The sequence below is a fragment of the Leucopleurus acutus genome (genome assembly GCF_964270905.1).
Source record: "Leucopleurus acutus genome assembly, chromosome: 12".
Classification (NCBI taxonomy): Eukaryota; Metazoa; Chordata; class Mammalia; order Artiodactyla; family Delphinidae; genus Leucopleurus; species Leucopleurus acutus.
Window position 1 is genome coordinate 19,084,390 of NC_139154.1, and position 21,801 is coordinate 19,106,190.

A 21,801-nucleotide genomic window follows, 5' to 3' on the forward strand; every position below is an offset into this window, starting at 1 on the left:
GCTAAATCTCTTATGTAACATTATTCTTAGTTCTAACATTATTTTTGCTGTAACCTTGCCCTTTTCAAGTAACTAGAGAGAGCTCTTTCCAAACCATCAAAATCAACAAAGTTTTCTTTAAAAATATAAACTTTATTATTTGTCACTATATAAAGAAATATCCTAAAGGTCATGAATTATATATAACTAACTATACCACAATGACATTTATTATACTCAAGAAGCACAATAAAAGCCATTATTTTAATCCAATTCTCACTTTGGTATTTTGTAAGGCACACTAACTTGTGAGATTTACAGGAAAAGAGTTTAAATTGTCAAAACCAGGAGACAAAAAAAAAACTTGAAGAATTTTTTAAAAAGCAAAAACGCAAACTGTAAATGCACTTATTTCTGTAGTTGAGCCTTTTATCACAACCAGGCTGAATTTCAGCAATACCTCTTACTCTCTTCTTTTTTGGCATTCTCCCAACTACAGCTAAAAATTCTTTGAAAATGCAAATTTGAAGTAATTCCTGTAGCCTTATGGTGCTTCATTACACTGAGAATAAGATGAACAAATACCATTTGTGGTCCCAGGCCTACTGCCCTGCCCAAGCCCTCTCCACCATCTCCAATATACACCTAAGCTCTAGACATGCTGTAAGAAACTTGCTAAACTCATTTTAAAACCTGTTAGGAAATTTATTGAAAATGTTATATACTATATCACAGAACCCTCTCTATAAGAATCCTCAGGGGGCTTCCCTGGTGGTGCAGTGGTTGAGAGTCCGCCTGCTGATGCAGGGGACACGGGTTTGTGCCCGGGTCCAGGAGGATCCCACATGCCGCGGAGCGGCTAGGCCCGTGAGCCATGGCCACTGAGCCTGCGCGTCCGGAGCCTGTGCTCTGCAGCAGGAGAGGCCACAACAGTGAGAGGCCCGCGTACCACAAAAAAAAAAAAAAAGAATGCTCAGGGAAAACTTCGCTCAGGTCTCAATTTCAGAAAAACATGTGCTTCTTTTGTATACCTGGCTTGTTTTTATTCTTTGTACCGTGAATTACTTTACAATTTCCTTGTTGCTTTTGCCTGTAGTAATTTTAAAGAAATCTGCAGCTCACCTCTAGCAACTAGCAACAGAAACCATGCAATGATTTCCTGTTTGCTCTTCTTATCCATGCTTTCACTGTTTCTTTACTTTCCCGCACTCTTATTACCTCTTTTCATTACTAGCATTTTTTTAACTATAGGGATAAACAAACTTCAATTTATCTATCTTTTTGTCTTTGTTCATGGCTTCAACAGTGCCACGTCTCTGAGCAACAAGAACATGCTAAAAATGTTTCCTGACCTCCCACCAGGAAAGGTTACACATGCTTTTCCTCTCTGGGCTCCCATACAGCTTCTTATATATTTTTATCTTAGTATTTTATAAGATGTGTTATAATCATTTGTTTCTCTGTCTGTTCCACTAAGTTCTAAGCGACTTTAAAGGGATCATGTCTCTAATTTCTGTATCAACATACCTCTCCTTTCTGTATCATTTATTATATATCTAGCACATGATGCTCAATTATTAAATGAATAAAACAAATACATTATAAGTAAATAAATGAACACTTCCCTCACCTTGACATCAAGCCCCACTTTTACTTAATTCCAAGACACAAGTACTTTAGAAGAGGAGGTTACAAAGGATGTGGGCTTTGGACTGAGGCAGACAGGTTTAAACCCTGCTGCAGTTCCTCACCAGTCACTTAACCTCGGACAATTTACCATATTTTCTTGATCCTAAGAGATGCATCTGACTTCAGAAAAAAATAAATGGAAGCTTCTTGAGTTTCATCTGTTAAATGGAGAGAATACCTACAATTTTCAGGGTGTAGTTAGAGAGATATAAAAGTTCAAGTAAAATTTTTGGCAGACAATAGGTACTCAAAAATTAGCTTTTATTAAAAAAAAAAACTTGCCAAAAAAAAAACTTTTTATTTTGAAATAACTAAAGGTTCACAGGAAGTTGCAAACGTAGTACAGAGGTACATGTGCCTTTAACCTGGTTTCCCCAAACAGTTACATCTTAAATTACAGTAAAATATCAAACCCAGAGATTTGACATTGGTACAACGTGTGCCTATTGTTCTATACCATTTTATCACGTGTAAATTGCTGTAACTACCACCTCAGTAAGACACAGAACTATTCCATCACCACAAAGATCACCCTCCCGTTACTCCTGTATAGTCACAGCCTTCCTTCCCCACCCTCAACTCTTAGCAACCACTGATGTCTATAATAAGTTTGCCATTTTGAGAATGTTACATAAATAGAATCATGTGATAGAGATCACAGTATGCTATCTGTTGACGGTGGCTTTTTCACTCAGCACAGTGCCCCTGACATCTAAGTTGTTATGTGGATCAACAGTTCATTCCTTCTTATTGCTGAATAATATTTCACGGTATGGATTACCACGGTTTGTTTAATAATTCACCAATTAAGGGAAGTTTTAGATGTTTCCAGTTTGGGACTATAACAAATAAAGCTGCTATGAACAACTGTATAACTGTATACAGGTTTTTGAGTGGACATAGTTTTCATTTCTCTGGAATAAATTCCCAAGAGTGCAATTGCTGGGCTGTATGGTAAATGTATGTTTAGTTTTTTAAGAACTAAACTATTTTCCAGAGTAGCTGTACAATTCCCCATTCCCACCAGGAATGTATCAGTGATCCAGCTTCTCCTCAGCCTTGCCAGCATTTGGTATCATGACTATTTTTTATTTTAACTGTTCTTAACAGTGTGCATTGTTATCTCATCATGGTCTTAATTTGTATTTCCCTGATGTTTAGAAAAGATGAACATCTTTTTATTTGTCAACAATACATCCTCCTGTGAAATATGTCTTTATATTCTTTGTTCATTTTCTAACTGGATTGTTTGCTTTTTACTGTTGAGTTGTGAGAGTTCTCCACATGTTCTAGATACGATTCCTTTGACAGAAACAGGGGTTGTAGCTTATCTTTTCATCCTATTAACAGGGTCTTTCACAAAGCAAAAGACTTAAATCTTGATGAAATTCAAATTATCAATTTTCTCTTTTATGAATCACACTTTTGCTGTCATGTCTAAGAACTCTTCAGCAAGCCCAAGGTCCTGAAGATTTGTTCCTATGTTACCTTTTCAAACTTTCATAGTTTTATGTTTTACATTTAAATCTATGATCTATTCTGAGTTAATTTTTGTATAAGGTGTGAGGTTTAGGTCTAGGCTCATTTTTGTTCCTAAAAGATATCAAATTGCTCCAGCACATTTTGTTGAAAAGACTACCTTTCTTCATCAGATTGCATTTGCACCTCTGTCAAAAATCATTTGGCTGTATTCGTGTAAGGCTATTTCTGGATTCTCTATTCTGTATCACTGATCTACGTCTGTCCCTCTAGCAATACCATACAGTCATGATTACTGTAGCTATATATTAAGTTTGTAAATCAAGGAGAATGACTCTTTCCACTTTGGTCTTTTTCAAAATTGTTCTTTGCTGGGATTTTGATGGGAATCGTATTAAACTTGGATATAGATTTGGAGAGAATTGATATCTTACTATGTTGAGGCTATCAATCCCTGAATATTTGTTTAGATTTTCTTAGATTTCTCTTATTAGCATTTTGTAGTTTTCAGAATGTGAGTTCATACTTATTTTGTTAGATTTACATCTAAGGATTCCATTTTCTATTTGAGTGATTGTAAATGGCATGTAATTTTTAATTTAGATTTCCACAGGTTAATTGATAATATACAAAAATACAGGGCTTCCCTGGTGGTGCAGTGGTTAAGAATCCACCTGCCAGTGCAGGGGACATGGGTTCGAGCCCTGATCCGGGAAGATCCCACATGCCGCGGAGCAACTAAGCCCGTGTGCCACAACTACTGAGCCTGTGCTCCAGAGCCTGCGAGCCACAACTCCTGAAGCCCAGGCACCTAGAGCCTGTGCTCTGCAACAAGAGAAGCCACTGCAATGAGAAGCCCGTGCACCGCAACGAAGAATAGCCCCCGCTCACCGCAACTAGAGAAAGCCTGCGCACAGCAACAAAGACCCAACGCAGCCAAAAAATAAATAAATAAATACATTTAAAACAAAAATACAGTATGTTTGTGTTGTATTCTGACCTTTTGAACTCATTTATTAGTTCTAGTTTTTACACTGTAGATGGTATGAGATTTTCCAGGAAGAAGATCATGTCATCTATAAACAGGGATAGTTTTATTTCTTCATTTGGGTCTGAATGCCTTTCAACCTAGCTATATCATTATATTTGAAGTGAATTTCTTATAGACAGCATAATGCTAGGTCATGGTTTTTTAATCCACTCTGCCAATTTCTAGCTTCTAATTGGTGTATTTAGATTACATATATTTAATGTACTTACTTTTATGTTAAGATTCAAGTGTGACTTTTCTGTTGTTTTCTGTTGTGTTTTTTTTAAAAATTTTTCTTTCTGTTTTGTTTTACCCACTCTCCTCTGGGTTTCTTGAACATTTTTTAGAATTCCAGTTTGAGATATCCATGGCAATTCTGAGTATAACTCTTTTTACAGATTTTTAGTGGCTGCTCTAGGTGTTTCATTATATGTTCATAAGTTATCACAGCCTACATTTTACCAGTTCAAGTGAAGTGCAGAGACCTTACCTCCCTTTACGTCCCTCTACCCTCCTTTATTAATAAAATAATTCTTAAATATTTCCTCTACATGCACTGAGAACTACATTCGACAAACATAATTTAGAAAAGTAGAAAAGGAAATTCGATCACGTTTACCCATATTTTTGCTCTATATGTTGTTCCTCCTTCCTTCTTATTCTTCCAAGACTACTCCTTTTATCACTTCCTTCCTTGTTAGAGAAATTCCTTTAGATATTTTTTTAGGGTAGCTTTGCTGGCAACAAATTCTCAGTTTCCTTCATCCGAGAATATCTTAATTTTCCCTTCATTTCTTACTTTTCCCTTCATACTTTTCTAAATACAGAATATGCACTGGGTTGACAGTTCTTTTCTTCCAACACTTGAAAAATGTTGTGCCACTTCCTTCTGATCTCATTTCCAGACCTGCTGCCATCTGAATTGGTGCTCCCCTATAAATAATGAATTGTTTCTTTCAGGATTTTTTTTGTCTTTAGTTTTCAGTTTGAATATGAAGTGTCTCAGTGTAGATTTCTTTGGGAGACTCCTGGTAGCTTTTCACTCACCTTCTTTCATTTGTTTATGTCTTTTGCCAAATTTGGGGACTGTTTAGCCATTATTTCTTTGAATATTTTTTCAGCCCCACCTTCTCTTACCTCTCTTTCTGGGACTCCAACAATCCAAATGTAGATCTTTTGTTATATTCCCACCTGTCCCTGAGCCTCTGTTCACATTTTTTCATTCTATTTTCTCTCTATTGTTCAGATCAGGTAATTTCTTTATTTCTATCTTCATGTTCACTGATTCATTCTTTTCTCCTCCTCTTCATGTTTTTGTTTGAGAACACTGAGTTTTTAATTTCAGTTACTGTATTTTTTTAAACTTTTTTATTGTGGTAAAATAGAACACCATAAAATTTACCACTCTAACCATTTTTAAATGTAAAATTCAATGGCATTAAGTACATTCACAACATTGTGCAACCATCCCATATCCATTTCCAGAACTTTTTCATCATCACAAACTGAAACTCTGTACCCATTAAATAATTATCTATGAATTTTCCTACCTCATATAAGTGGAATCATACAATATTTGTCCTTCTGTGCCTGGCTTATTTCAATTAGCACACTGTTTTCAGGGCTCTTCCATCTTGTAGTCTCCTTTCAGAATTAAGGTTGAACAATGTTCCATTGTTTGTACGTACCCCATTTTGTTTATCCATTCATCTATCGATGGAATCTGAGTTGTTTCCACCTCTTGGCTATCATAAATAATGCTGTTATGAACATTAGTGTACAAGTATCTGTTTGAGTCCCTGCTTTTAATCTTTGGGGGATATTCCTAGGAGTGGAATAGCTGGATCACATGGTAATTCTATACTTAACTTTTTGAGGAATTGCCAAAATTTTGTACTATGCTTAAACCATTTTACATTAGCAATGCACAAGAGCTCCAGATTCTCCACATCCTCACCAACACTTGTTATTTTCTGCTTTTTGATAAGAGTGGTCCTGATTGGTGTGAAGTGATATCTCATTGTGGTTTTGATTTGCATTTCCTTAATGACTGGTGATGTTGAGCATCTTTTCATGTTTATTGGCCATCTGTATATCTTCTCTGGAGAAACATCTATTCAAGTTTTTTGCCATTTTTGAATTGCGTTGTTTTGGGGTTTTTTGTTGTTGAGTTATAGGATTTCTTTATATATTCTGGATATTAATCCCTTATCAGATACATAATTTGGAAGTCTTTTCTCCCATGTATTTTTTTAATAAAACTCACTTTTTTTTAGAGCAGTTTTAGGTTTACAGAAAAATTGACCAGTAAGTACAGAGAGTTCCCACATACCCCTTCTCCCCCCTCCAACTCACCCCAGTTTCCCCTTATTTACGTCTTGTTTTAGTGTGGTACATTGGTCACAATTGATGAGCCAACATTATACATTATTATTAACTAAAATCCAGAGTTTAATTAGGGTTCACTCTTAGGGTTGTTGATTCTGTGGGTTTTTACAAATGTACAGTGACATGTATCCATCATTACTGTATACAGGATAGTTTCACTGCCCTAAAAATACCCTGTGCTCCCTTCACCCCTTCCTCCCTCCAAATCCCTGGCAACCAGTGATCTTCTTCTAATGTCTCTATGTTTTGTCTTTCCCAGAAGGTCGTATAGTTGGAATCACAGAGTATGTAACCTTTTCAGATTGGCTTTTTTCACCTCACAATATCCTTTCAAGGTTCCTTCATGTCTATTTATGGCTTCATAGCTCATGTCTTTTAATCAGTGAATAATATTCTATTATATACCACAGTTTGTTTATTCTATTCACCTACTGAAGAACAGCTTGTTTGCTACCAAAATTCCACTTGCCTCTACTTTATATCTTTTATTTCGAACAGTCTGTTTGCTACCAAAATTCCAGTTGGCTGTACTTTATCTGTTTGTTTCAAGCATGCTCAAAATTACTTGTTGAAGCATTTATATGATGGCTAATTTAAAATCCTTGTCAGATAATTGTCATATTTGATTCATCTCTGTGTTGGCATCTCTTGATTGTCTTTTCTCATAGAGGTTGAAATCTTCCTGATTTTTGGGATGAGGAGTGTTTTTTCCTTTTTTTTTATTGAGACCTCATAGTCTAAGACACCGACTCTTATCTTTCAGTAGGCTTCCTGTGACACCGCTCCAGCAAGAAAAGGGGGACACTGCCTTGTTACTGTTGGATGGGAGTAAAAGCCCAATTTCTCCACTAGGCCTCCTTTGACACCTGGGAAGGGTGGGGCTCCTCGTTACGGCTACGCAGGGATGGGACTTCGGGCTCCCCACCAGGCCTCTGCTGATATCACCAGAGCTGGAAGAATGGAGGCTCCTTATTACCGCTCCCATGTATCCTCCACTGCCACTGTGGGTGGGTGGACTTGTTACTGTTGGAGGGTGGTAAAGGTTCTGACTCCGCATTAGGTCTCTTCTGATATCATCCCAGCAAAGAGGAAATGGGGCACCTCTTACTACCAGGTGGCAGTGGACTTCTTGGCTCCCCATGTGGTCTCTGCTGACAATATGGGGTTGGGGACTTCCTTACTTCCTGAATGACACAAAAGTCTTGGTTCCCCACTCAGCCTTCTTTGATACCACCCTGGTGGGATGGGGGCCTTGTGGGGCAGGGTGGGGGGATGAGGGAAGGATGGGGTTCTTTGTTATAGCATGAGAAGGGTGGATGTCTGGGCTCTTAGCCTTTGCTGGCAGGAATGGAGCTAGTTTTTTTCCCTGGTGTCTGCTTAAAATGGGCAGTTCTTGTCTAAGAGTAATCTGCCTTGCTAGATTGCCCAATTCCTAGTCCTTCAGCTAGAAAGGGATGGCTTTTCTGAGACCTTTATAAATCTGCACCCATGATTTCTGGTTGCCAGTTTTTCCAGTACTCTGCCTGGGATATATGGAACAAAAAGAAAAACCAGGAACTCCCTAACATGTCCTAACATTCATTGTGTGCTGAGGTCTCTAGCCAGTCTTCCTTCTTCCCACCTTTCAGAGTGTTCTTATGCTTGCTTTATACATAATATTCAGGGTTTTTAGCTGTACTTAGTGGGAAGAGTAAGGAAAAGTAAGTCTCCATTTTCCTAGAAGAGGAAGTTTCTTTTAATAGCCTTTATTAATAGCTATACCACAGGTCAGACACCAGGAGAACAGAAACAATAATGAACTTGGGAGTTCAGACAACTGGATTCAAATTCTAGCTAACATGGGAGTTCAGAGAAATCCTAGCTCTGTCACTCATTAGTCAAATATCATAATTCTTTAGCCTCTTGGAACTTGGGCTTCCACATTGGTAAAATGGAAATAACATCACAATTTCACAAAGTTGGGATGATTAAGTAAGATTATGTACTTGAAAGCATCTGATACAACACCTGGGATACAGTTTTCACTCACTAACTCTGAATCTATGTGTTTCAAAATGGTTAAGATAAAAATGGAATGATTTTAGACCCATACAATTTAAATGAGCACTGAATTGGTATTTATTCTTTATCTTATTTTAATATAGGCCCCCATCCCAAATTAATTTAGGGAAATATGCAGAGAAATTAAATGTAACCTGTAACTTCAGTGAAGAAATGAATTTGTCTTGATTTCTCACTTCTTGTTCTAGCTGGAGAATATTCTGGTGTTTTTCAGCTTCAGAAACTGGAGCCCCTAGATCAAAATCATGTTCTTTGGTGGTAACCTAGTGGAAGGAATGGGAATAATATAGAGACAGTCAGGTTTAAAACAGCTTTGTGATTTCCCACAACAATCATAATTTTGAAAATTAACAACATTCAATTAAAAAATTGTTTTTAACCTGTTCCACCAGCTAAAAGGACTTCATCAACATTTACTTTCTTAAAACTTTATATTATAAAACTTCTTCTGTGTGTTTTCCAAATATGAAACTATAGTATTGAACATGCTTTTCAAAAAAGACATACTCCACTCTATTTAAGGGAATATGGGTCAGCAGCAAATTAAGTGGTCTACTTCCAGGGCTATGATGTTCACTAGCTACCTGTTTATTGTTATTTTTGTATATTAACAAAAAGGTTTGCTACCCATATCACAAAGGGCTAATTTCCCTAATATATAAATAATTCCTATAATTAAAAAAAGGAAAAGAAATACCCTAATATAAAAATTGGCCAAGAATATGGATATTTCACAGAAATGGCTTTTAAATAGATTTAAAGATATTCAATCTCACCATTTGGAGGAATACAAATTAAAACAACACTGGGATACCATTTTTTAACCATCACATTGGCAAAATCATAAAGTTGGATATATAAATTAGCATTCTGTGGCAGTGTAAATTGACACAGTATTTATGGAGATCAACTGGGTAAATCTAGCAACATTAGAAATGCACATAGCTTCTTTACAAATAATTCCATTTCTCAGAATTTTTCTACATACATATTTGCACATGTGCAAAATAACAGTGTTAAAAGATTTCTCACTTTAGCATACTACACATACTACTCTTCACTGTGCTTTTTTTACTTGACTATGTATCTTAGAAACTGTATAATTTAAGGAAATAATTTTTCTTTCTCTGAATCAAGGCTACCATTACGTTAAGAGAGAATTTGCTACAAGCAAAGCAACACAGATGCTATGCTCCAAAATCTAGTGCTTGGGAAATTAAGGCTCAGGATCACTGACCTTGTGTTAACGCCCTGTACAACTCAGCCCTTAGCAGTCTGACAGGTTTATTTCCCTTTTTCCCTTTCCCTAAACAAGACACAAATCTGCTTTTTCTGTTCTCTAGTCCAGCAGTTCCTGCCTCTCCTGGAACTTCAGCATTAGATCTCACAAAGCATTTCTAACTATGAATCGTTTTAGGCCTTTATGGGTTAGGCTGAAATCCTAACTACCATTTCTTACATAGTTTCTGTTGAAAAATATGTTCCTAGTTATAAACATGTGACTAAGTATAACTGAATCAAATGACTCCTCACTATAGCAGTACTTTTCAAATTTTAGTAAACATACGAATCATTTGGGAATCTTGTTAAAATGAGATTATTACTCACAGTAGGTCTGAAATACTGCATTTCTAAAAAGCTGCTCAGCGATCCCTATTTGGCTAGCACACAGACTACACCTTGAATAGCAAGGACCTAAAATCTAAACCTGCCTAGCATACAGAGTTCTTCATAATTTGGTCCCTTCCTACTTCTTCAAATTTACCTCCTACTTGACACCTCCAAGAACCCCTCTATTAAAGACAAACTATTCTACACCTTCTTTATACATACATTCAGAAACATATTATCTTTTGTTCATGAGCTTTGCCCTCACTCTTTTCTCCACTGAAGTAAAGACACTTCTAAGGCTCAGCTTGAATTCCATATTCTCTAGGAGGTTTTCTCTGTCTTCTCCATCGAACGGTGATCACCTCTTCATTGAGACATCCAAATATCTTGGTAATAGAACAATTTATGTAGCTATTTACTTTTTCTGGATATGTCTTCCTCACACAGTTATTAGAATCTTAACAAATAATATCCTAGAGCTCTCTGTATTCCATCAATCTGCACAGTTCTTTGGCTAACAGGAAGGTGTCAATACAAATTTGTAGAGGTTGATAATGAAGCAGTGTACTAAAGCAGATAAAATGGAACCTTCCTTCTTCTTTTTGGTAAAATGAACAGTCACGTTTACTATCAGTCTAGTCTAGAAATCAGAAGTATAAAGAGACCAAGAGTCTACCTGACAATTGTGAGCCATCATATTTGAGCTGCGACTTTCCCTACACTAACTTTGGAGGCAATAAAAAGGGAGAGAAATCAGTGTATCTGAAATGCCCATGCCTGGCATGCCAGTTTCTCCACCTCAGGCTACCTGAATATCTTCCACCTTCCAGTGATCTCTAGATGGAGCTTTGAATGGAACTTGTGTTCCTGTACAGATCTCAGAGAACGCAAGTAAAGTACTTTGTAAGCAGCAAATTGTCATCATAAACACCCAAGCTAGAATCACAATCATTCTCAACGGGGAAGCAACACAGCATAGTGGTTAAGAGCATGTTCTTTAGCCTCAGACTGCTTCCGTTCATAATGCCTGTTCTGCCCCTTCTTAGCTGCATGACCACAGGCAAGTTACTTCTCTGGCCATGGCTTCCTCATCTCTAAAATAGAGATGAAAACAGTACTTGCCTCATAGAGTTGTTGTGAGGATTAAATGAGTTATTATATGTAAAGCACTTAGAACAGTGCCTGGCAATAAATAATAACTGCTATATATATATTATTATTATTTACAATTACTATTATTACTAATTCCTCTCACTGACTCAACTTATTTAATTGGCCGTCATGTCCTACTGATCTTTTCACTAAAATCTCTCTCAAACACATTTCTTCCATCACTACTATCACTGTTTCAGTTCATACTATCAGATTGTAACATTTATTCACTTACCAAACAAATTTATGAACAGTTAGGATAAGGATGAACCAATATTAGATTGGGAAGCTAGAAAGATAGAAAACAAATAAAAACTTACAATTTCAAGGGGCTTCCCTCGTGGCACAGTGGTTAAGAATCCACCTGCCAATGCAGGAGACATAGGTTCGAGCCCTGGTCCAGGAAGATCCCACATGCTGCAGAGCAACTAAGCCCGTGCGCCACAACTACTGAGAGCCTGCATTCTAGAGCCCGCGAGCCACAACTACTGAGCCCGTGTGCCACAACTACTGAAGCCTGCGCACATAGAGCCCGTGTTCCCAACAAGAGAAGCCACCACAACAAGAAGCCTGCGCACCGCAACGAAGAGTAGCCCCACTCACCACAACCAGAGAAAAGCCCGCGTGCAGCAACAAAGACCCAATGCAGCCAATATAAAATAAATAAAATTAAATTAAATTAAAACAAAAAACTTACAATTTCAAGCCTCAATGAATCTAGGGAAGTCCAAAACAAATCAGAAATTACAGTACAGTATGATTCGTGCCACATACATGTATGCTAAGGGAATACAGGACTACAAAAAAGTATTTCTGACTTCTACTTCCCCCCAAAGACTTAGCATATATTTTCCATGTTCCCTCCAAACTATGAACATATCCCTACTGGAGCACTTAACACATTATATTGTTTATTGGATGTCCAAAGCCATCACAACTTAACATGTTAAAACAGACCTCTTGGGCTTCCCTGGTGGCGCAGTGGTTGAGAGTCCACCTGCCGATGCAGGGGACACGGGTTCATGCCCCGGTCCGGGAGGATCCCACATGCTGCGGAGCGGCTAGGCCCGTGAGCCACGGCCGCTGAGCCTATGCGTCCGGAGCCTGTGCTCCGCAATGGGAGAGGCCACAACAGTGAGAGGCCCGTGTACCACAAAAAAAAAAACAAAAACAGACCTCAATTCCTCCACCTGCACTTCTACTCTCAACCCTGCCTCCACCATGTTCCTTCCCAGTCTTTCCCATGTCACATGGCACTGTCATTTGTGCAGTGATCAAAGTCAAAAACCAAGGCGTTGTCTTTGTTTCCTCTTTTCCTGAACCTCATCAAATCCATCAACAAGCCCTTTGGATCTACCTCCAAAATATATCCCCAATCCATCATCCACTTCTGTACACTTTTATTATCACCTACTTGGTTCAAGTCACCATCATCTCCCACATGGATTACTGCAATTGTCTCCTAACTGGTCTTTTTCCTTCTACTGCTGCTCCCTGCAACCTCTTTTCCAAACTGAAATCAAAACAATCATTTTAAAATAATGAGATCCTGCTCAAAACACTCCAATGGCTTCCCACTGAAATCAGAATAAAAGTCAAACTTTTTTTTTTACTTTAATCTCTAGCTTACAAAGGTAGCTCATATATTTTTTTTTTCCTTTAACATCTTTATTGGAGTATAATTGCTTTACAGCGTTGTGTTAGTTTCTGCTGTATAACAAAGTGAATCAGCTATATGCATACGTATATCCTCATATCCCCTCCCTTTTGCTTCTCCCTCCCACCCTCCTTATCCCACCCCTCTAGGTGATCACAAAACACCAAGCTGATCTCCCTGTGCTATGCAGCTGCTTCCCAGTAGCTATCTATTTTTCATTTGGTAGTGTATATATGTCCATGCCACTCACTTCATCTCAGCTTACCCTTCCCCGTCCCCGCATCCTCAAGTCCATTCTCTATGTCTGCGTAGTTATTCCTGTCCTGCCCCTAGGTTCATCAAAACCATTTTTTTTTTTAGGTTCCATATATATGTGTTAGCATACGGTATTTGTTTTTCTCTTTCTGCCTTACTTCACTCTGTATGACAGTCTCTAGGTCCATCCACTTTACTACAAATAACTCAATTTTGTTTCTTTTTATGGCTGAGTAATATTCCACTGTATATATGTGCCATATCTTCTTTATCCATTCATCTGTCGATGGACACTTGGGTTGCTTCCATGTCCTGGCTATTGTAGGTAGTACTGTAATGAATGTTGTGGTACATGACTCTTTTGAATTATGGTTTTCTCAGGGTATATACCCAGTAGTGGGATTGCTGGGTCATATGGTAGTTCTATTTTTAGTTTTTCAAGGAACCTCCATACTGTTCTCCATAGTGGCTGTATCAATTTACATTCCCACCAACACTGCAAGACGGTGGTTCCCTTTTCTCCACACCCTCTCCAGCATTTATTTTTTGTAGATTTCTTGATGATGGCCATTCTGACCAGTGTGAGGTGATACATCACTGTAGTTTTGATTTGCATTTCTCTAATGATTAGTGATGTTGAGCATCTTTTCATGTGTTTGTTGGCAATCTGTATTTCTTCTTTGGAGAAATGCCTATTTAGGTCTTCTGCCCATTTTTGGATTGGGTTGTTTGTTTTTTTGATATTGTGCTGCTTGTATATTTTGGAGATTAATCCGTTGTCAGTTGCTTCATTTGCAAATATTTTCTTCCATGCTGAGGGTTGTCTTTTCGTCTTGTTTATGGTTTCCTTTGCTGTGCAAAAGCTTTGAAGTTTCATTAGGTCCCATTTGTTTATTTTTGTTTTTATTTCCATTTCTCTAGGAGGTGAGTCAAAAAACATCTTGGAGGCAGCTGCCAAAGATGGCGGAGGGGCAGGTCCTGGTTCTCGATGGCCAAGGCCATCTCCTGGACTGCCTGGTGGCCATGATGGCCGAGCAGGTGCTTCTGGGTCAAAAGGTGGTGGCTATGTGCTGTGATGGCATCAATATTTCTGGCAATTTCTATAGAAACAAGTTGAAGTACCTGGCATTCATCTGCAAGCGGATGAACACCAACCCCTCCCACAGCCCCCTACCACTTCTGAGCCCCCAGCCACATCTTCTGGCAGACAGTGCATCAATATTTCTGGCAATTTCTATAGAAACAAGTTGAAGTACCTGGCATTCCTCTGCAAGCGGATGAACACCAACCCCTCCCACAGCCCCCTACCACTTCTGAGCCCCCAGCCGCATCTTCTGGCAGACAGTGCAAGGCATGCTGTCCCATAAGGCCAATCAAGGCCAGGCCGCTCTAAACTGCCTCAAGGCGTTTGATGGGATCCTGCCACCCTATGACAAGAAAAAGAGGATGGTGGTTCCTACCGCCCTCAAGGTTGTGCATCTGAAGCCTATGTGGAAGTTTGCCTACCTAGGGTCCCTGGCTCATCAGGTTGGCTGGAATACCAGGCAGTAACAGCCACCCTGAGGAGAAGAGAAATGAGAAGGCCAAGATCCACTACTGGGAAAAGGAGCAGCTCACGAGGCTATGGAAGCAGGCCGAAAAGAACACAGAGAAGAAAATTGACAAATTCACAGAGGTCCTCAAAACCCATGGATTCTTAGTCTGAGCCCAATAAAATTGACTGTTTATTCTTAATTTAAAAAAAAAGAAGAAGAAAAAGAATCTTGCTGTGATTTATGTCAGAGTGTTCTGCCTATGTTTTCCTTTAAGAGTTTTATAGTGTCTGGCCTTACATTTAGGTCTTTAATCCATTTTGAGTTTATTTTTGTGTACGGTGTTAGGAAGTGTTCTAATTTCATTCTTTTACATGTAGCTGTCCAGTTTTCCCAGCACCACTTATTGAAGAGGCAGTCTTTCCTCCATTGTATACTCTTGCCTCCTTTATCAAAGATGAGGTGACCATACGTGCATGGGTTTATCTCTGGGCTTTCTATCCTGTTCGATTGATCTCTATTTCTGTTTTTGTGCCAGAACCATACTGTCTTGATTACTGTAGCTTTGTAGCATAGTCTGAAGTCTGGGAGCCTGACTCCTCCAGCTCTGTTTTTCTTTCTCAAGATTGCTCTGGCTATTTGGAGTCTTTTGTGTTTCTATACAAATTGTGAAATTTTTTGTTCTAATTCTGTGAAAAATGACTTTGGTAGTTTGATAGGGATTGCATTGAATCTGCAGATTGCTTTGGGTAGTATAGTCTTTTTCACAATGTTGATTCTTCCAATCCAAGAACATGGTATAACTCTCCATCTGTTGGTATCATCTTTAATTTCTCTCATCAGTGTCTTATAGTTTTCTGCATACAGGTCTTTTGTCTCTGTAGGTAGGTTTATTCCTAGGTATTTTATCTTTTTGTTGCAATGGTAAATGGGAGTGTTTCCTTAATTTCTTTTTCAGATTTTTCATCATTAGTTTATAGGAATGCAAGAGATTTCTGTGCATTAATTTTGTATCCTGCTACTCTACCAAATTCATTGATTAGCTCTAGTAGTTTTCTGGTAGCACCTTTTTGATTCTCTATTTATAGTATCATGTCTTCTGCAAACAGTGACAGTTTTACTTCTTCTTTTCCAATTTGGATTCCGTTTCCTTCTCTTTCTTCTTTGATTGCTGTGGCTAAAACTTCCAAAACTTTGTTGAATAACAGTGGTGAGAGTGGGCAACCTTGTCTTGTTCCTGATTTTAAAGGAAATGCTTTCAGTTTTTCACCATTGAGAATGATGTTGACTGTGGGTTTGTCATATATGGCCTTATTACATGTTTAGATAGGTTCCCTCTATGCCTACTTTCTGCAGAGTTTTTATCATAAATGGGTGTTGAATTTTGTCAAAAGCTTTCTCTGCATCTATTGAGATTATCGTATGGTTTTTATCCTTCAGTTTGTTAATATGGTGTATCACGTTGAATGATTTGCATATACTGAAGAACCCTTGCATTCCTGGGATAAACCCCACTTGATCATGGTGTATGAACCTTTTAATGTGCTGTTGGATTCTGTTTGCTAGTATTTTGTTGTGAACTTTTGCATCTATGTTCATCAGTGATATTGGCCTGTAGTTTTCTTTTTTTATGACATCTTTGTCTGGTTTTGATATCAGGGTGATAGTGGTCTTGTAGAATGAGTTTGGGAGTGTTCCTCCCTCTGCTATATTTTGGAACAGTTTGAGAAGGATAGGTGTTAGCTCTTCTCTAAATGTTTGATAGAATTCACCTGTAAAGCCATCTGGTCCTGGACTTTTGTTTGTTGGAAGATTTTTAATCACAGTTTCAATTTCATTACTTGTGATTGGTCTGTTCATATTTTCTATTTCTTCCTGGTTCAGTCTTAAAAGGCTATACCTTGCTAAGAAGTTGTCCATTTCTTCCAGGTTGTCCATTTTACTGGCATAGAGTTGCTTGTAGTAGTCTCTTAGGATGCTTTGTATTTCTTCAGTGTCTGTTGTAACTTCTCCTTTTTCATTTCTAATTTTATTGATTTGAGTCCTCTCCCTCTTTTTCTTGATGAGTCTGGCTAATGTTTTATCAATTTTGTTTATTTTCTCAAAGAACCAGCTTTTAGTTTTACTGATCTTTGCTCTGTTTCCTTCATTTCTTATTCATTTATTTCTGCTCTGATCTTTATGATTTCTTTCCTTCTGCTAACTTTGGGGGTTTTTTTGTTCTTCTTTCTCTAATTGCTCTAGGTGTAAGGTTAGGTTGTTTATTTGAGATGTTTCTTGTCTCTTGAGGTAGGATTGTATTGCTATAAACTTCCCTCTTAGAACTCTTTTTGCTGCCTCCCATAGGTTTTGGGTTGTTGTGTTTTCATTGTCATTTGTTTCTAGGTATTTTTTTGGTTTCCTCTTTGGTTTCTGCAGTGATCTCTTGGTTATTTGGTAGTGCATTGTTTAGCCTCCATGTGTTTGTATTTCTTACAGTTTTTTTTCCTGTAATTGATATGTAGTCTGATAGCATTGTGGTCGGAAGAGATACTTGATACGATTTCAATTTTCTTAAAAAAAGTCAAACTTTTTAAGGTCCTACATGATTTGGCCCCTGCCTTCACTTCCCTAAATACACCTACTACTCTCTTCTTTGTTCACCCCCCAGGTTTATTGGTTTTCTTTCTGTTCCTCTACTGTGCCAATCTCATTCCACTCTGAGGCCTCCTCCCTTGCTTTCCCTCCGTCAGGAACATTCTCACCCCCAAGCCCTTGACATGAATGGCTCCTTCTTAGCCTTGGCAATTTGGCTGAAATATCAGAGCATCCTCTCCAACCTCTTACCTAAAGTAGCCTCTCTCCTATTCACTCGCCCATTAGGTTATCACACTTAACACTATTTGAAATTATATCACTTATTTCTTCATTTGTTTATTGTTTGTCACCCCCCACCAAATGTAAGCTCCAAGTGATCTAGGCTCTTGTCCAGCCACTGTAATATCCCTAATGCCTAGAAGAGTGCCCAGCACAAAGTTGGTACTCAATAAAACATTTCCCAAATAATGAATTTTGATGATTCAAACAAGGTAGTTTCAATGGTAGGAGGATGAACAAATGAATGAGTAGTAAAGAAAAAGAAATAGAAAGTGTAGATTTCTTTTACAAAGCATGATTGTGAGAAGAAAGATAGAACAAAATTTGGGAAAAGAGCAGGGTTGTTGAAGGGCCAACAGAAGAGGAGAAAAACTTGCTTCTTAATTTCCTCTATATCAAGGACCCCTTTCAGAATTAAGCAAAAGCCCTAGGTTGTTACCCCAGTTAAATGCAAACACATACAAAACTTTAAAAACAATTCCAGGGGGTTCAAGAACTCCCCAAATTTCTTGTACTCCAGGTTAAAAATTCTTACCAGTATAAACACAATGACGATTCCTAAGACATGGGTTAATGTTAACTAAAGGAGAAAGGCCAATAAGCTAGTAAGAGAAAACCCAGGTAAAGGGTGCGCACTGTCCTTTGAGACAAGACAGAAAAAAGCAAGGTCAGGTAACGATTTAGATAAGAAGGGGTAGAAATCTGAAGAAGTTCCTGCCTGGCAGAATTTTAATTTTTCAGTGAAACAGGAGTTGAGATCACATGCTAAAAAGTATCATCAGTGCTGAGCAAAATATAATATGTGCTCAACAAACATCTACTGAATATTTTGATAGAATAATTGAAAATACTGGAGTATCTTATATAGGATTTTGAAATCTGGTTCCACAAAAGGTCAACTTGTTTTCTTTTTAGAAAACTGTCTCCAAAAGTTTAGACTGAAAGACACTTTGAAGTAGGAGGGAATAGCTTCACTAAGAGAAGGATGTAGAAAACCACATAAAATTTTATGAATAATTTTGAGGTGGGTTCTGTATTTATAAAAAATAAGTGAATATATGTTTTGGAAATTCACTTCAAACAAAACAGTAAGGTCACTTGTTTAACCTTTCTTAAAAAGAAATAATCTCTCCAGTCACTCCATCCAAACCAAAGCTCCTCAGTTCTCTTCAATCCAGACTGTACTGTGAAGAAATAACTTGTCCTTTTTAAGGAGCATAAAACAATGGCCTTAGGAGAAGAATCATTTATCAGTTCCTCTTGGAAACATAAGAAGGGAGTCAAAGAGTTGTTGTCAAGAGGCTTTTCAGAACCAAAGGAATTTAATACAGACTGACATAAATAGCATAACTAAGACAAACAGAACTACCTTACCAACCAGCACACTTCAAGAGATTATCATGGGGTATGTGTACAAGAAAATTCACAGCAGTGTTCCTCATATTCACCAAAAAACATAGAAACCCTAGTGTCCACCAACAGTAGGTAAATTGTGGTATACTCTTACAATGGAACACCAAACAACAAACTAACTACAAGCAATAAAAAGGATCAATCGTAAAAACAATATTGAGTAACATTGTTACAACAGCAAACTTTGCAAAATACAAAGGAAAACTTAGTACAATCCCATCTACCTAAAGTTCAAAAACAAGCCAAACTAGGAAGTGCATGGTCACATACAAAGATGGTGAAACTACGAGGAAAAGCAAGGAAGTGGCTATCATAGAAGTCAAGAAAGGGAACAAGGAGGAGCATGTGATGGGAAAAGGGAATGAATAACAACACCTGCTCTAACTGCCTCTGTATGTGGAGTACTTTTAAAAGCAAGTGATCGTAGGGCTTCCCTGGTGGCGCAGTGGTTGAGAGTCCGCCTGCCGATGCAGGGGACACAGGTTCGTGCCCCGGTCCGGGAAGATCCCACATGCCGCGGAGCGGCCATGGCCTCTAGGCCTGCGCGTCCGGAGCCTCCGCAACGGGAGGGGCCACAGCAGTGAGAGGCCCGCGTACCGAAAAAAAAAAAAAAAAGCAAATAATCCTAAAACAAATGGAAAAAGAAGCACCTGAAGAAGAAGACAGAGAGGTCAGAGAACGTCTACATCTAGTGATTTTTTTCAGAAGGTAAACAAGATTTATTTTGGAAGCTGCCATTAGATAATGCTAAACTGTATACTGTTTAAAATAAATATATCATTAATGTATCTTCCTAGTTACTACCCACTAATTAAGACTAAATGGCTTAGCTCATTCATCAATTAACATACAAACAAAAATCAGTTTTATCCTGGAGGCAGATCTGAGCAATGTAACCCTTTCCTTTCATAGTTATAACTAAACTATTTTCTTCTAGTTGCAACCCGATTATTCTTCTATTTATTTCCTTACAGGTTAGGAAAAAACAAAAAAAAAGTGTGCTTGAAATTTTGAAAACCACTAGAGGAAATTTAAAACAACGAATATCGTGAGATATAATGGCCTTAAATGGAAAAAGGAAAACAAACACAGAGACCCTGTGTCATCTATGTAACGTTTCCTGAAATCGCTATCCTTGACTTTATTTAAAGAAAAAAAAAAGTGTATTCCTATGCGTGTTTAGGTATCAGCTCCCTGATCGCCGCAGTTATTCAATTTAAACCTCAAGTACTTTTTCCAAGGAAAGCCAGCGTACCCTATCTTTCTGGTGTATAATTTCTACTGTAATTATATGAGATTTTCATGCAATTGACTACGTAGTCTCGGCCCTTCACCTCGCCAAGTCTATAAAGTGGCTTAAAAGTGAGAGGCTGGGAGTCAGGAAGAGCCAGGTTGAACTCCCAAATCTCTCGCTTCCAAATTCCTCAGCTCCACTCCAGAGCGTTTCTAAACAGAACAATCCCCGCAACGACCAAGCGGAGAGCCGCGGTAGGCAGCGAGGCGGTCACCATAGGAACTGGGCTCAACCCTAAGCTCCCGAGAAACGACAACAGGGGCAAAGTTTGCTCCTGGCGGGCTTCCCTGGACCGCAACTCCGCCGGCTACCGCCCCTAACAGCGGCTCCAGCAGCCAATACCCACCTCAGGGGTCGCCCTCACCCCCGAACACCCACCACACCCGCCCCCTGCAGCTGCCCTCTCAGAGGCCTTCTGGCCCAGGAGATGCTTTTTACCCCAACACGGCGCATCCCCGCGCTTCTACCTGGGGCTGCGGGTCCCTCCCCGGGCTTCTCGGCCTGCCATCCTCCCCGGAGCTCATCCTGGCGACTGCCAGGACTCCGCCTCCGTCAGGGATCCAGGTCCCTCGAGGTCTCCATCCTCCGCCCCTTTCCTCTCCCTTCCCATCCCAAATCGACCTGGCCCCGCCCCGGGAGTCGCAGGGAGGCGGGACCCGGCAGGAAGGAGGCGGGGACGGTTAGCGCCGGCCTCCGCCGCCGTCGGCCCCGCCCTCACGCTCTGTACCTGAGGGGACTCGTCCTCCACCTCCCCGGAGCCTTTGCTCCGCTTCCGTCCAGCGCGTCCCAAGTCCCTGTGCGCACGCGTACCTGGCTCGACCCTCCCTCTCGCGGGGACTACAAGCCGCGCGCGCACACCCACGCACGTAGCGACGCGTACGTCCTCCTGTCCGCCTTACAGGGCGCTTGAGGATAAGGCCTTTTCCTGGTTCATCCGCGCCGCGCAGGCGCACGCCCACGCAGCGTCTAGACTACCCCTCCGAGAGTCCCGTCTCCTAGTAACCAGCCGCTATCCCCTTTTCCAAGACTTTTTCCTTACTCCCTGGGGGCGACGGCCGCACCTGAGTGGAATGCGCATGCGCGGGGCTCCATTCCCTCCGGCTGCCTTCAGTTAGCTCTGGGACACCTGCTGCTTTGCTGCCGCTCTTTTGTGCTATTTTCCCCAGGGATCGGGTACCATTCTGGACCCACGTTCAGTGAATTCGTTACTCCGCAGAGTTGCTCTTGGGCGCTGGGAGGGTGGTGCGCTCTCGGTCCGCAGTCAGGGGCCTGTTTGCGGGGAGCCTCCCGGGTCGGGTGCTGCTGCTTGCAGCCTCGGGGGAGAGACGGTCCTGTTGCGGTAAGCGCCCGCAGCTGGGGAGCCTGCGGACCCCGAGCCCCGTCCGCCAGGCACCATCCAGTCTGG

At 39.7% G+C, this 21,801-nt stretch overlaps 1 protein-coding gene and 1 pseudogene across 2 annotated transcripts in view; one reads left to right on the forward strand and one right to left on the reverse strand.

The window, feature by feature from the left end:
• Positions 1 to 20,894, reverse strand: part of TSGA10 (testis specific 10) — a gene marked incomplete at its 3' end in the record, with an annotated part of 107,477 nt that extends 86,583 nt beyond the window's left edge. The window contains exons 1-2 of the mRNA XM_082851316.1: positions 20,864 to 20,894; positions 8,803 to 8,889 (exon numbers count right to left, since the gene is read on the reverse strand). The remainder of the gene's footprint in view (positions 1 to 8,802; positions 8,890 to 20,863) is intronic.
• Positions 14,019 to 15,006, forward strand: LOC309969634 (large ribosomal subunit protein uL13-like; annotated as a pseudogene). The gene is made up of 2 exons: positions 14,019 to 14,368; positions 14,509 to 15,006. The product of its transcript is annotated as a large ribosomal subunit protein uL13-like (transcript).
• Positions 20,895 to 21,801: the final 907 nt, after the last annotated feature.